This window comes from Gossypium raimondii, chromosome 10 (genome assembly GCF_025698545.1).
Source record: "Gossypium raimondii isolate GPD5lz chromosome 10, ASM2569854v1, whole genome shotgun sequence".
Lineage (NCBI taxonomy): Eukaryota > Viridiplantae > Streptophyta > Magnoliopsida > Malvales > Malvaceae > Gossypium > Gossypium raimondii.
In genome coordinates, this window is record NC_068574.1 from 49,642,366 (window position 1) to 49,656,290 (window position 13,925).

The following is a 13,925-nucleotide window of genomic DNA, read 5'->3' on the forward strand; positions in this document are numbered from 1 at the left end:
ACTACCCGCATTTTTAGGCTAGTTTTTAGGGACTTTTTTCTTAGCCATCCACATTTTTAAGTTACTTTTCAGGGATTTGTTTTTTCTTAGTCATCCACATTTCCTAGGCTAGTTTTTAGGGAATTGTTGCTCGTTTTTTCAACTCCCTTCTTGTATAAAAAAGGGTCGCCACTCACCATAAAGGGACCCAACTTTGATTTGAATAAAAGTATTCTTTAAACTATTCTCCTTTGCAATAAATCTTTTCTTAATTCTTTTAAAAGAGTTTTCAACTCAATCTTTTTTTAGATTGTTGGTGGGAGTTCCTCACCTTTCGATTTGTCATGTCAGATGAAAACACCCTTTGAAATGAGCATTTTCTCTCTAGCCATTTCAACCTACCCAACTTGATTGCTTCTGAGACCTATAACTCGGGATTTCAGGGATAAATTTTTTCCCTTTATACCCCGCCTCATTCCCTATATAAATGCTCTTTCTTCATCCTTTACTCACCTACATCTCAGTCTCTTCTAAATTGTTTTTTCCTTTTTCTTGCGTGTTGAAATTTTCATGTTTAAAGATTTATTTACCTCTCGCTTTGAGGGAGACGTAGTTATAAATTTAAGGGTCTGTTTGTTTGGTGGAAAATGTTTTCCAGAAAACATTTTTCGGAATTTTCGGTGTTTGTTTTGTGGAAAATGAATTTCCACAGGAAAACATTTTCCCAACACGGGTAAAATCAGAAGCAAATTCTGGAAATTGTCTTACCGATTTCTAATTCGTAAGACATTTTCCCTCTTCTCTTCTAAACAGCGGTTCTCCCTTATCCTCTGCCTCCTCATCTCCATTCGTTGGCCTCACCTCACCATCTCTGCATTGTAGTCTCTGTCGATCGACCGTCAGCCTCACCTCTGTATTTTGAAGAAACCCTAAAAAATTAGAGTCCACAGTCAAGAAAAGAAGACCCAGAAGGTTTCTCTCTCTATCATCAATAGGTATTTTTTTGTTTAATTCTTTTAAAAATCGAAAGTGTTTGTTGAAGCTTCCATTGTTGAAGATTCTCGATTATATTGAAATTGTTCGTATAATTTATTTATTTTTCTTAATTGTATGTGGGTTTATAAAAATTCTTTATGCTGTTCAGCTGTTACTTTTGAATTGCGATTTTTGTTGAATTTTGGTAACCAAGATTGATTATGATATGTTTGTGTATCAATTGGGGATTGGAAACCTATAAAACACAGTTTATCTCAATTTCATATCTCAATTTTTATTTATCTCTTGGAAAAATTCATCTCTGATCTCCTCGAGGTATCTGCATATTTCTCTAATGTCTCAGCTTTGATAGATTACTCTTATGTTTTCCTTCCTTTATTTTCTCTAATTTTTGTTTCATGTAATACAAAATTTTTTTAAATAATAAAAAAGAAAAATCGAAGCCCTTCGTTTTTCAACTTTGTCTTAACCGATCAATTTGAGCTACAGTTTTGTGTTATGATGTGGATATTGAGTGTTGGGTTTAAATGATCGCTTGATCTTAGCTTGGAATCACGCTAACTTTAGACTCAACTGTTAGTATTTAAGATGATTTTTTTCCTTAATTTTTCTTTCATTTGTTTTCTTGATCGTAGTTAACCTTTGAAGAAATTATTGCTGAATAAACAAGGTTGGTTTAATTCTAAAGCAAAAAAAAAAAAAAAAAATAAAGTAATCCTTTTCTTCGCCTTTATTTACTTTTGTTAAGATTGAGCTCTGATTAGAGATTTTGTTTTGGGTTTAATTGTTTATTCATCTTTTTTCTATTATTTCCTGGCAGCTCCTTTATTAGTGAATCTTGTTTCCATGTCTAGTTTATTGTACGTTTTAGAAATATCAGAAACCGGGAAGCTTGGGTTGTGTTATTTAATCAAGAATTGAAAAGAGAGGCTAGAAAATAAAGAGAAGAAAAGAAGGGAATATGAGTTTGTTCATTTACAGTATCTGATAATAATTCCTTAGCTAACAGCTGAAAGTAATGGCCAGTAAGAAATTAAGACTTGGCCAATATATGATCTGTGTGGTTACAAAAAAGAATTTAAGCTAACTTTCATCTTAGCAGGTTGCTATGCCTGATTCTCTATCCCTTTAGCTCCTTTTGTCAATTTCCTTCTTGTTTATCTAGCTCCTAACGGTTCTAATTTCTTTCTATGCTTGACCTCCAACTATACAGTTCTTGATGTAGCTCCTTTCCTAGCCTCTACCTCAGCATTCTTTCTCCTGTTAGTGACCTTGGTTGATATTTTCATAAGAGGTTGGTGTTGAGCGTCTTTGGAATGTCTTCTTTCTTGATTCTGGTATGCAAATAGATAGATCTTAAATCTATTTTTCAAGTAGGAGCATAGATATTGATCATACCCAGCATGTTATATAGATAGTCAACTTGATTTCCATCCTATGTTTTTGTAAACAAATTAACAAGTTCTTATCTTTCTTCACATAGACAATGGAGATTAAATTTTCTAGAATCTTCTCACGAATGAAGTGAAAATTAATCTCGATGTGTTTGGTTCATTCATAACAGATTGGATCCGAGGTGATATGAAGAACAATTTGATTTTCACACTATAGTTTTACTTATGATGTTTCCACATGATCTCACACGTAGAATGTGTCATAGTCTTGTACTCAGATTCTACATCATATCAAGATACAACATGATCTCACACGTAGAATGTGGACTGACTATATGGCTAGAAATATTAGGTAGGTTTAGCGCTTAGGGTTATTGTTTCTATGTTATGTATGTTTTAGTATTAAAATTGTTTTTTTTTGTTAATATTGATTGGATTATATTGAAATTTTAGTTTGTTGGATTTTGAAATTATTATGTATTGAATTTGTTAGATATTGATTATGTTTTAAGCTTGTTAGATATTGAATTTATTATGTTTTAAGCTCGTTGGATTTTGAAATTATTATGTATTGAATTTGTTAGATATTGATTATGTTTTAAGCTTGCTAGATATTGATTTTATTATGTTTTAAGCTTGTTGCATATTGAAATGATTGACAATGACAATTATTAATGTAGAATGGGTAAGGGCAACAAAGAAGGGACCTCCAAGCAATTCAGGTGGACAAAACCGATGGAACATGTTTTTCTTGAAATTCTAGCAGAAGAGGCCCAGAAAAAAATAAGCCTTCTAATACCTTCAAAGCAGTTTTTATTAACTAAGTTGTCGAAGCTATTTCTAAAAGATTCCAAGTCCAATGCGATGCGAAGCATTTGGAAGATCATTTGAGGACTGTAAAAAACCAGTGGTAGATTATATGCAAAATTCGAGGTGAAAGTGGTTTTGGATGGGATGATAACATTTAAATGATCACATGTGATAGAGTAAACATATGATGCAGCAGTGATGGTAATATATGTATATATATGTTAAGTATATTTTAATTGTTTTTTACTTGTTATTCTAATTGTGTATAGTATCTAATAGTTACACACGAAGTATGAACCATTTTTGAATAAAAGCATTGATCATTATGATGAAATGACTTTGGTTGTTGGCAAAGATATGGCAACATGGAGTTTTGCCAGAACCTTTGCTAACATAGATTTGGATGATGGTAACCAAGATTCAGTGCCTCTAGACTACGACAATTAAGAGGCTAAAGAGGTAAGAACAAATGTATCTTCAACTGGCACATCCAAACGTAAAAGAAAAAATGTTCAAGAAAGTGTCATTGATGAACAAATTAAATTTGTGGGTGAACAACTTGGCAAAATTGCTAATGCTTTGGAACAATTTACTGCGGATAAGACACCACAGCTTTACAAACAAGTGATGTCGATGGAGGAAGAAGGATTTGATGATGACTTCTTATGTTCTGTGTTTGATTATCTAGTGAGTCATGAATCCGAGGCCAAAGCTTTTTTAGTTAAAAGTAAGAAGCATAAAAAAATTTGGCTTCAAAAATTTTCTCAAGGTTGAAGATATTGATACTTTTATGTGGTGTAATATTAGTTATGCACTTGGACAATGTTATTGTTATTATGTGATGTACTACATTATGCATTTGGATAATATTATTAATTTCTAGTATTAATTGTGGTTGGAAGCTAATTTATAATTATTCAATCCTTATTTTTTTAACACAATTACAAATGATTTAGGGTCTATTTGATTGTTTTCAATTTATGATGGTTAATATTGTAGTTTAATAATTGAGTATTATTATATATTTAATTTGATTTGATTTATTTATTTATAAATAAATCATTGCAATATATGTAAAACAATTTAAAATATAAAAAATTATTAATATGGATATAAATTTATTAATATATGTAAAAACAACTTTTTCGGAAAATATTTTCAGGAAATCTACCAAACAATAGAAAATATTTTACACAGATTCATCCAAACACCATAAAATATTTTCAGTAAATCATTTTCTAGGAAACTAAATCATTTTCCAGAATTATTTTCCAGAAAACATTTTACGGGCAAAAAAACAGACCCTAAGTTGTGTTTGTGTTTATGATAATACCATGAAGCTCGGTAACCTACAAATTTCACCTGTTGTGTGAGTATGAAGTCATAATTTTAAGATAGAGAATTTCTTGTCTCGAGACAAACTTCAATTTATTTTAATTATTTTTGGTTCAAATTTTGACTTTTTGGAATCAATCACACTGATATTGGTGTTTGGATTTTACTTGTCTGCCATGCTAGAGTCTTCTCATTGTGCCGTAGTATCAGTGGCACCACTGGAGGTTTTACATGTAATGAAAATTTGCAACTCCATTTGAAAGATGGAAAGTTCCATTTCATTCATGCTTTTTACTTTTTCTTTTATCCTTTTATATCTTATTTTTTTAATTTAAAAATTTCAAATAATATTATTAATATTAAATTTAATATGTATTTTTTATAATTAAAAATTAAAAATGATTTATTATTTTAACTTTTCATGTTTTGATGTAAAGGTTTTCAATATTTTTATTTATTATTTATTATATATAATTTCTAATCTAATTTCTTTAATAGTAATTTTCTATTCTCACCTCATCGCTACAGCTGCGTTTGAATCCAAACACACACCTAACCGTTGTTTCTAATCTCACCACTACAATATTAAATCTCATCGTTACAATAACTAATCAAACTACAACTGCTATTTTTAACTTCATCGAAGGTAAATACACCGCCTATCCAAATTAAGCTTTAGTTTTTTCTTTTATCTTTTAAGTCTCTTAGGAAGAAAGAGTTACCTTTCTTAACTACCCGCATTTTTAGGCTAGTTTTTAGGGATTTTTTTTCTTAGCCATCCATATTTTTAAGTTACTTTTAGGGATTTTTTTCTTAGTCATCCACATTTTCTAGGCTAGATTTTAAGGAATTGTTACTCTTTTTTTCAACTCCCTTCTTGTATAAAAAAGGGTCGCCACTCACCATAAAGGGACCCAACTTTGATTTGAATAAAAGTATTCTTTGAGTTATTCTCCTTTGCAAGAAATCTTTTCTTAATTTTTTTAAAAGAGTTTTCAACTCAATCTTTTTTTAGATTGTTGGTGGGAGTTCCTCACCTTTCGATTTGTCATGTTAGATGAAAACGCCATTTGCAATGAGCATTTTCTCTCTAGCCATTTCAACCTACCCAACTTGATTGCTTTTGAGACCTATAACTCGGGATTTCGGGGATAAATTTTTTCCCTTTATACCCCGCCCCATTCCCTATATAAATGCTCTTTCTTCATCCTCTACTCACTCACCCACATCCCAATCTCTTCTAAATTATTTTTTTCCCTTTTTCTTGCGTGTTAAAATTTTCACGTTTAAAGATTTATTTATCTATCGCTTTGAGGGAGACGTAGTTATAATTTTAAGTTGTGTTTGTGTTTACACGATGATACCATGAAGCTCGGTAACCTACAAATTTCACCTTTTGTGTGAGTATGAAGTCATAATTTTAAGATAGAGAATTTCTTGTCTCGAGAAAAACTTCAATTTATTTTAATTATTTTTGGTTCAAAGTTTGACTGTCTTAAAACATTAAAATTTGTGTCTATCTCATATGTCTGAAGACGGGGTCTATCATATTATTATATATCAAACATTAAAGTTTTCACTTTGTGCATTCTTCCTATGGGATTCATTGGCTCTCAAAGGTTAGTCATTGAACCAAGAAAACATAGATACCTGTTTTGGGTGTTATCCCTTATTTTAATTGTTGGAATATATGTGATTAGGTCCCTGTTGGACTGGAGGACAACAAGGGGAACATATACATGGCAAGGTCAAGTCCTCCCAGTGTTTTCAAAGCTTATGCAGACCAATTTCAGAAAGACTTCACAAATTTTCTAAGCATGCGCTCCAAAGAAATAATGCCCCAAGGGTGTATGGTGCTAACCTGTATTGGTAGGAAAAATCCAAATCCCTCAAAAGAAGATTATGGTTGGGAGCTGCTATCTAAATCCCTTCTTGACTTGGTTGCAGAGGTTATATATTTATTTATTTCCCTATATTTCCTTACAACTCTTTATATAATTGAAAATAACATAGATTTTGTAAAATATTTTATATTAATCGATTGTAGGGAGTAGTAAAAGAAGCAGATGTGGATTCATTCAACCTTCCTTACTACACATCTTGCAAAGAAGAAATAGCTGAGATTGTTGAGAGAGAAGGATCGTTTGATATCAAGAGGCTCCAAGTTTTTGAAGCCAACCACTCGGCTGTATTAAGTAGAGAAGAGCAGCTCCATAACCAAGACTTGGATTTCAACGTTTATCTGGAAATGGGGAAGAAGACTGCAAATGGTGTGAGAGCTATTTCAGAGCCACTTCTCAGCAGTCATTTTGGAGATGCTGTAATTGACAAGTTATTCAAAAGGTATGCAACTCATGTAGCTGATGGTCTTATGGTGGGTTTTGATGGGCGATTGGGTGCGGCGCGGTACGTTTAGCTTACTTTTTGTCTCACACTACAGTATCGCTATAATATCTAATCTCATCGCCACTGCTGTTTTTACACTAACCGCAAGTAAACGCACCGCCCATCCAAACTCACGCTTAGTAATTTAAAGTTACATAAGCTGACTACCATTGTGGTTTCATTGACAAAGAAAGGGAATTAATTAAAAAAAAAAAGTGAAGATATTGAATTCTCTTTAAATTATTTTTATTTTATTTTTTTAAATGTGGGAGAATATTACGATGTTTAACGAGCTTAAATATATGTTGATATTTTCAATTTTTTTACACAATGATATATTTAGTTACCAACTTAAAAAAAATTTATTTTAATCTTTTATTTTATTTTTCGTCTATTTGGTTTTTAAACTTTGTTGTTTGTCAAGTCACTCAAAAATAGATAAAAAAATGTTAAAGTTTATTAACTTTGCTAGTGTGGTATACACGTGGATACCACGTAAACAATTAATTATTTTTTAAAATTTAAAAATTTAAAAATATATAAAATTAATTATTAAAAGTAGTTAAAAGTATAAAATTATAATTTTTTTAAAAATAACTATTGTTGACATAGAATACACCTGGGCTGTCAGGTTAGTAAATTTAACATCTATTTTTGGGGTGATTTGACAAAAAAATACAAGTTTAAGGGTTAAAAGACACAAAAAATTAAATAGAGAGCTTTTTTTTTTTGTAAAGTTGAAGGGCCAACTAAGTCATTATGTCTTTTTCTTTCATTTGGTGAAAGTCTCAATTATACCACTTATCGTATGCAAATACTAGAGTAAGACATTATTTGATAAACCATTGAAAAATTAAAATCATTTAAAATTAATATTTTAATAATTTAATAATTTACACATTTTTATAATCTAAAATAAAAACAATCCAATAGAATTTTTCTATAAAAGTATGAAAAATGATAAGTAGATAACAATTTCTTATCACTTATTTGAGAATATTTTCAATTATTTTATTTTATTTTATTTTAATATTATATTATCCTTTTAAAAGTTTAAGTTTAAAATCTGAATTTTGTTTAGAATAAAGTGAAATGTTTAAAATTGAGGATAAAGTGTAGAATATAATTATTTATAATTTAAAATCTATATTTATCAAACAATCTAATTATATTTTGTAATTAATTTTAAGTAACATATCAAATCAATCTTATAACTTAAATTTAGTACTTAAATTGTCGATTCTTAAATTTTCAACAATTTTTTTTCAACATTTATTCATTTTTTGGTTATAATAAAATAATACCAAACTAATTAGATAACAACATTCTAAAAAGAAAGATCACCCTTAGACTTGTCCATCTCATAAGAAGTGCAGACCACCATAGGTGGGTCCTCAAACTCCTACAATTCGTCTTTTCCGGTCAAAGCTTGTTTAGCCAAGCAATCTGCAACTTGATTCTGTTCTTTCGGGATGTACCACAAAAACCGCTGGTTTTCCAGAGTTAAGATATTTTGGATTCGTCTAATAAAGGCTGAGTTCGAAACAATGGAAGTGCTTCCAAGGATGGCTTTAACAACTTCCAAACTGTCAAATTGAATGATAACTTGATCTTGGCCTCTAAGTTGAATAAGCTTGAGTCTTTCAAAAATGCCCCACAGTTCAGATCAAAGATTGAACATTTTCCAAGGTACCAATGATAGCCAACGATCCAATCTCCATGTTTACCACGAACAACTCCCTCAACAGCAACGTATCCAGAATCCAGTTGCACTGCACCATCAATATTAAGAAAAATTCATTCCCTACTAGTATGCACTTCAAAAGAACGTTCGAGGCAGTCAATCGGTACTTCTCGAGATGATGAGAAGAAATGAATTGCCCAACTATAAGAAACTTAAACTATCTCCCTCGAGCTCTATGATCTTCCTTGAAAGATGAATAAATTACGGTTATTCCATAAGCGCCAAATGAGTAACCCAAAAAGACAAGCCCAACTAGCTCCTCCCTCGTGGATCTTACTACTATCTTGCATATTAAAAAAAAAAAAACTAGTCATGTGTATTATTAGAGAAAAAATTCGATAGATGATTACCTGGGTTGACCTGATTACATACTTCCTTAGCAACTGTATAGTCTCTGAGAATATGCAAAATGTCTTCTGAGTGATAACCACAAAGAGGACAGAAGGGACCAGTCGCTAACCATCTTTTGACTCTTTCCACATTGTTGAAGAGTCTTCCTTATAAAGCAGTCCAGATAAAGACATGATCCCTTTGGGGATCTAGAGTCTTCCAAACAGTATTTCATTTCTCATCTTTCAGATTCTAATCACCTTCCTTTAAAACCTTATAAGTTGTTTTAATAGAAAAAGCACCAGACGAAGTGTGGCTCCAAGAGATTTTATCAGATCCTTCAAAAGGATGTGGAGGAAGGATGCCCTTAATAAGTAGGATCCCATCTTCCGATAACCAAACCCAAAATAAATCCAAGTTCCACGAACCTTCCTCAGTGATCATCTCGTTGAGAAAACAGTTTAAGTCAAGCTTAGCATTAGTATGAACATGTCTAACCGGTGGCCATATACTTGGAATTAGAGCTACTCATGGGCCGGGTGGCCCGGCCCGGCTCGACGGCCCGCCCGAAATATGGGAGGGTTTGGGTAAAAATATAGGCCCGAAATATTGGCTTGGGCAAAAAATGAGGCCCGATAAAAAAATAGGCCGGGCCTCGGGCACCACTTTTTTGGCCTGGGCTCGGCCCGGCCCGGCCCGAATATAATAAATATTTTTATTTTTTTATTTTTTTAATTTTAAAATACTTTTAAAATACTTTTTTAAAATTTTTTTAATTTTAAATATTTTTAAAATTTTTTTAATTATAAAATATTTTTAAAATACTTTTTTAATTTTTGTTTTAATTTTTAAAATAATTTTTTGGTATTTATTTAAAAAACGGGCCGGGCCCGGGCTTATGAATTTTTTCCCGGGCTGGGCCTGGGCAAAATTCTAGGCCCAAATTTCGGGCCGGGCCGGGCCTAGGACTCGGGCCAAAATTTTTTCTTGGGCCCGGCCCGGCCTGAACCCGGCCCGGACCATGAGCACCTCTACTTGGAATCCAATTATCTTTCCAGCAGTGAATTTTATTACTATATCCTACAGACCAGAATAAATTCTCCTGTGAAAGAGACCGAATTTTTAAAAGAGATTTTCAAAGAAAAGAACTCTTATCCCGAGCAACACAGTCCCGTAAGTTATCCTTCATTTGATACTTTGCTCTAAACATATGAACCCATAAAGCTTCTTTATCAGACATAATATTGAACCCCAACTTCAGCAGAAAGGAGATATTTTGATCGTGAAGTTTTCTCAGACCAAGACCACCACACCATTTAGATTGATAGATGGAATCCCATCCCACAAGAGACATCCTCTTTTTCCTATCTGAAGAACCCCAAATAAATTGTTTTACCAAACTTCCAATCTCATCACTAATTTTCCTAGGTATTATAATGGATTGCTTGAAGTAGCTAGGAATGGATAAAAGAACCGACTGAGCTAAAATGATACGACCAGCGATAGAGAGTTTTTTGGCTTCCCAATTCTGTAATTTCCCACGTACTTTCTCAACCATAAATTGCAAAATGTTGTTTGTCACCCTCTAATGAAAAAGGGGAACTCCAAGGTAATGACAGAGATTATGAACTCTTTGAAAACCAAACAGAGTGTTACTCATATCAACCATAAAAAGATCCACCCCTTTAGAGAAAAAGATGTTAGTCTTCCTAGCATTAATTTTATGCCTAGAAAACTCACAAGAACTGTCCAAAATATCTTTTAGAACTCTACCATACTGCAAGTCTGTTTTACTGAAAATGACAAAGTCATTAGCAAAAAACAAGTGCGAGATAGCTGGTCCAGATCGAGATAGATGTATTGGACACCACTTTCCTTCCGAAATAGCTGAATGAATTAAATGGCCAAGCCATTCCATGCACAACACAAACAAGTAGGGAAAGAGGAAAACCTTATCGGATACCTCTGGCAGACCTGAATTTAGATAAATGAAGTCCATCCCACATAACCTGCATGTTAGAATTAAAGATAGAGGACATTATAACATTCTTGAGGTACTCAGGAATACCTACAGCTCGGAGGGCAACACTGATGAAGTCTCACTTCACTCTATCATAGGCTTTTTCCAAGTCAATTTTAATCGTCATCCACTTTCATTTTCTCTGACTCCTTCTGAAATAATTTACATCTTGTGCAATGATATTGTTGTCAATGATGTTCCTACCTGCAATGAAACCCGTTTATTCCTGTGCAATAATTTTAGGAAAGATATGCTTAAAACGGTTAGCGATTACCTTCATCACTAGCTTGTAGAGGACAGAGCAGAAACTTATTGTACGGAACTGACCAAAACCTTTCTGATTTTGGACCTTAGGTATTATTCAGATCAGGGTCAATAATGTTTCCATCAAAGACCCTCCCAACCCAATCACAAACAGCTCCACCAATTGTAACCCACTGTTTTTGGAAGAAGAATGCATGAAAACCATTACTATCGGAGCTTTAAAAGGTGCCATATCAAAGAGAGCCTCCTTAATTTCAACATTTGTAACTGACTTTCCCAAGAAATTAATGTCTTCGGGATCAAGTTGTGGAAATTTGCTAGGTAGAAAGGTACCCAAAGGCCTAGGAATCTCCCCATACAAACTTTGAAAGAGGTCATTCACCTCAGCTTCAATGGCCTCCAAATCATAAATCTAATTACCGTCAGAATCATAAATGGTAGATATATGGTTATTCTTCATTCTTTGCAAGGTACGGGTGTAGAAAAACTTAGTATTTCGGTCCCCCAATTTCAACTAATCGCACCTCGCTTTTTGTTTTCAAAGAAGTTCCTTGTGATGTAGCATGCTTTTCAGCTCTTGTCTAAGGTTCAAATCAATCTGAGCTAGTCGGTTCAAGCCCGAGAAGTCTATTTTCCTTTGGATATTGGCAATTTTACTGACAAAGGTTTGCTTACGAGTGGTGATATGCTTGTAAACTTGTTTATTCCACTCCTTAAGACTACGAGTGAGCTTAACCAGAGATTCAAACATGTTACCAATGAAGACCCAATTTTCATTTAAAAATATCAAAATCAGGATGTTCAATCCATCTAGCCAAAAATCGAAAAGGTCTCCCTCGAGGTAGAATAAGTTCTAGATTTTGAGCCAGAAGAAGCGGCCGATGATCAGACTTAATCTTTAGAAGGTGGGTAACCAAGTTGTTGGGAAAGCTTCGGACCCAAGTTTTATTACTTAAAAAACGATCTAATCTCTCGAATAGAGCACCTTTATGCCAAGTGAAAGGAGGACCTCTAAACCCTAAATCATGAAGTTCGGTTGAATCCACAAAGTCTCAAAAATGGGGACATCTCCTTCCTCTAGAGAGGCCACTAGATTTCTTAGAAGACGAGAGGATTGCGCTGAAATCTCTAATAGCAACCCACAGAGTTTGTCCAAATAGAATCAAAGACCCTAAATCCTTCTAAAAATCGTTACGTATTTGCCGATTTGGACTACCATACACAAAGGATATGAAAATCGATTGTGGAGAAGACATTTACCAAACCCGAGTCAGAATGAACTAAGGATGACTGCGAACCACCTCAAGACGGATTGAGTCTTTCTAGCCAAGCCATATACCCCCAGAATATCCAATTGCCTCCACACGGTGAGAAAATTGGAAACCTAAGTTTGCAATAATCATATCTGCCTTGGCCCCACTAAGTTTTGGCTTGAGCAAACTAACAATATCTGGTTTTTACTCCAAGTTCTGTTCTCGAAAAATTCTTGGAAATTTAACAACTGCACAACCCTAACAATTCCAAGATAATATTGTACAATTCATGAAAAAATTAACAGAAAATAGGAAACCATTCCTTACTGTTGAGAGACAGTATCTCAACCCATACTTAGACCCGCGGTATCCAGTTTGACATTCATAGTTTTACTAGGACCTTGGGGAGAAAGTAACTCCACCATCACCTCCATGGACTCTGCTAAAGGAATTCGCGAGTTCCCGGAAGATTTAAAACGACTCCCAAGACCCCGTAGAGCAAATGAGGTCTTATGATTTCCACGGTTGCTACTATCTCTAGTACAACCCCTCTTATTTTTAGGACCTAAAGGACATGAACTCGAACCCGAAACCCGAATTTCAACTCATCGGATACCCAATTTAGCCTGCTGTTTTGTTTGTGAATTTTTCTTAAAAATTACCGCAGAGTGTTTTCCTAGATCAAGTGTGATTTCAAAAATAGGGACAGCAACTCCATATTCTTTAAACGTAGGATTATAATGCGCCTTAGCCCTTTCTAAATTTCCTGAATTAAAATTTTTTTGGCTTCCTAATTACATAACCCTTTGATTAACGGGTTCAGCTACCAATCAATTTTCATTTAAAATTTAATTAGTAGTGGTTAAATTATTATCAAGGCCCCCATTATTATGAATAGGCTCAAACATCCCCACAGCCTTTTACCCATGGATTTTTCCATTAAATCCTTTGAAGTTCAGCCCAAAACACCAGCTCCAATACTGCCCAAAAATGAACCTTTATCAGGCCCCATAGCTGGACCGGAATCCACTTTACTTCGTCGGCCTGTACTTGAGTTTGAGCCCAAATTCCTTTTATCATTAACCCTAACCTTATTACCCCGGTCACCATTTCCTTATTTCTTTCCTCCGAATTTTCTCCAACAGTAAGCCCCAAATCACCAGTTGGTTCTTCCAAGGATTTAAATTGCGGTTGCGGTCGCGGTCGCGTTTTCGATTGCGTCGCGTTTGTCACGGTCGCGGACATAACGGATGCTATTGCGATTACTGCGGGTATCACGGTCGTGAATTTTTTTAAAATTCGCACAACTTATTATAAAACATAGGAATTATAATTATAATTATAAAAAGTCATTTTTTATGATTTTTAGAGTTTTAAATATTTGAACTTTGATTGCTTTTTGCGGTTTATTTGGA

At 33.6% G+C, this 13,925-nt stretch overlaps 1 long non-coding RNA gene across 1 annotated transcript; it reads right to left on the bottom strand.

Moving 5' to 3' along the window:
- Window positions 1-8,096: 8,096 nt before the first annotated feature.
- Window positions 8,097-13,196, bottom strand: LOC105777277 (uncharacterized). Its single transcript, XR_001128236.2, has 2 exons — window positions 11,268-13,196; window positions 8,097-11,197 (listed from the first exon to the last, which is right to left on the bottom strand). It is a non-coding gene; the product is annotated as an uncharacterized LOC105777277 (long non-coding RNA).
- Window positions 13,197-13,925: the final 729 nt, after the last annotated feature.